At 38.1% G+C, this 2,555-nt stretch overlaps 1 long non-coding RNA gene across 1 annotated transcript; it reads right to left on the reverse strand.

The window, feature by feature from the left end:
• Positions 1–1,212: 1,212 nt before the first annotated feature.
• LOC107584358 (uncharacterized) lies at positions 1,213–2,168 on the reverse strand. The gene is made up of 3 exons (XR_001609132.1): positions 2,151–2,168; positions 1,363–1,421; positions 1,213–1,229 (listed from the first exon to the last, which is right to left on the reverse strand). It is a non-coding gene; the product is annotated as an uncharacterized lncRNA (long non-coding RNA).
• Positions 2,169–2,555: the final 387 nt, after the last annotated feature.

The following is a 2,555-nucleotide window of genomic DNA, read 5'->3' on the forward strand; positions in this document are numbered from 1 at the left end:
TCTCAGGACACTAATATATTGCCTATGTACCCACATATAATATACACGCTCGTTTAGATCATCAGAAGGTGAGTTCATAGATACTAAACATGGTAAGATTACATATAGGTAAGATGACAGGAATGAGTGGTTCCATGATAAGCCTGCATAAAACAGTATAAAAATATCAAAGACAACATACACAATGACCCGAAGGATATGTGTGTTCATTCAAAGAAAGGTTTTCCTATGGATTAATTAGAGAAGAGTCCATTTCTGCCGTGCATTGTGTCTCTTCCTACGGAGAGTGTAGTGAGAGGGGTAATTCTCAACATGCCATTAGGTCGTAAAATCTATCTGGTCTAGCAAAGGTGTCAGGGTTGCCATGGTAACCAGGGTCCTGGGCCGTTCACAGACAACTTGGCACCCAGTATGTTTATTGGGTGAAGGGTCTGTGAATGTTTGTTAATCTAATGAATAATTGATTTGTTAAATCAAATGAAAAATGGTGTGTATGATTGGTCCAGACGCTACAGCTGCATGGCCTCCATAACCACTGACAGCTGATCTGAAACAAAACAGAGGGGAAATGTGTGAGAAATGGTCATGAGTTTATCTCATCTAAACTTGTGCAACAGCAGTTATTCCCAGTATAGTACTGTTTGAACAGTATTGCTTTTTTGCACATCCTTGTCAGGGAACAATTAATTGCCTGAATGTACATTAACATTTAAGAGTAACTTTATGGTCCTTCAAACTTAAAGTTTGAACTTTTTTTTTTTGGAAGTGTTTTAAAGTATCTTTTTAGTTGTGACAGCTCTTGATTCAAGGAATATCAGTGTGTATCAGCTACTGTAACATTTGTATTGTTTGAAAATATTAGAGCAAAACAGGCTTTTGAGTCGATCTAGAAATACTCTAGAAGAATACAGGATTATAACCAAAATGAATACTAAATCAAGGTACATAAATGGCTGTCATCAAATTCTCAGAAATATTTTAATCCAATGAAATTGTATGGAAACTGGAATCAGAATAAGAGAATAAGAATAATTGTGAATCATACTGAATTGTATCAAAATCAGAAATTAATTAAGAGCTTGTGAATCAAATGGAATTATGAAATATCTATCAATCCCCAGCCCAACATATGAGAGATCATATAAAAATAAAAATAAAAAAACATACGAAGCCAAAGGTGCCGCGATTCTAGGTGGCCCTCAAAAGTGTCTTTGGGGTGTAGTTGGCTCCTGCTGACACAAGAAAAAGGGAGTATATATATATCAAAACATCTCTTTAATTATTATTATATTAAAACATTTCTGTCATAGCTGCAGTTAATCTAATGTCACATACTGTGTCTGATAGTTAAAACATACTTACAAAGCCAAAGATGCTCAGTGCTGTGGCTCCTAAAATAGCCTTTGAGGTGTAGTTAGCTCCTGTTGAAACAAGCAAATGAGAGAAAAGTCTCAGGTTACGTATGTAACCCTAGTTCCTCGAGGGAACGAGACGCTGCGTCGAAAACGCTAGGGGAACGCCTTCTGCGACCCACGCTATGAATCACATGTGAAATCAGTCCAATAGCTGAACGGGACGTCACGGCGGATGACGTCATGACAAGGAAACTATAAAAGCACGTGCGGCGGAGCCAGCGTCAGCTTCTAGGAATTAAGCAAGCGCCGGCAGGGACGCCAGAAGTATGGCACAGAGACGCAGTATCTCGTTCCCTCGAGGAACTGGGGTTACATACGTAACCTGAGACGTTCTTTGGCCAGACCGGGCGCAAAGTCAAGACAGGAAGGGGCCACCGAGAGGGCCTGTAAATCCCAAACTCTCTTAAGAGAAGATATTACCAGAAGAAAAGTAGCATTTATTGTAAGATGGCGATCAGAAATCTCTTCGATAGGTTCGAATGGAGGCTTACAGTTTCTGTCATAGCTGCAGTTAATCTAATGTCACATACTGTGTCTGATAGTTAAAACATACTTACAAAGCCAAAGATGCTCAGTGCTGTGGCTCCTAAAATAGCTTTTGTGTGTAGTTAGCTCCTGTTGAAACAAGCAAAAGAGAGAAAAAGAAGAATCATTATTTTTATTATTGACTAATCACTATATGTTATGAACATGATAAATCATAGATCTAGAATGGCTGCTAGATTGATCACTTACAAAATCAGATTACAATCAACACTGAAAAAAGAGAGAAGAGAATATATACAATAACATGCAAAAAAATAATTAATATGAAACTTAATTCAAAACAGACACAGGTGCTGTATGTAGGATTGACACATTATGAGAGAGAGAGAGCGTGCGACATATAGGCCTACCCATCTCGCGCACCAGAGAGAACATGCATGCGAGAGAGAGAGCTCGTGCTATTTCAAATAACGTCACACACATTTAACGGTATTCATTTAACTGAGGAGTAAAATACACCATAACAAGCAATAAAAAAGTCGAAAAAAAATGTTCCGTGTAAATACTACACATCTATAGTAGTAAGGTCAGTATAGTCACTATACTAGTCAGTTGCAGGACAGTTGAATGAGTTTCATGAAAGCGGCAGTTTTT

This window comes from Sinocyclocheilus grahami, unplaced genomic scaffold (assembly GCF_001515645.1).
Source record: "Sinocyclocheilus grahami isolate Dianchi unplaced genomic scaffold, SAMN03320097.WGS_v1.1 scaffold58.1, whole genome shotgun sequence".
Taxonomy (NCBI): Eukaryota; Metazoa; Chordata; class Actinopteri; order Cypriniformes; family Cyprinidae; genus Sinocyclocheilus; species Sinocyclocheilus grahami.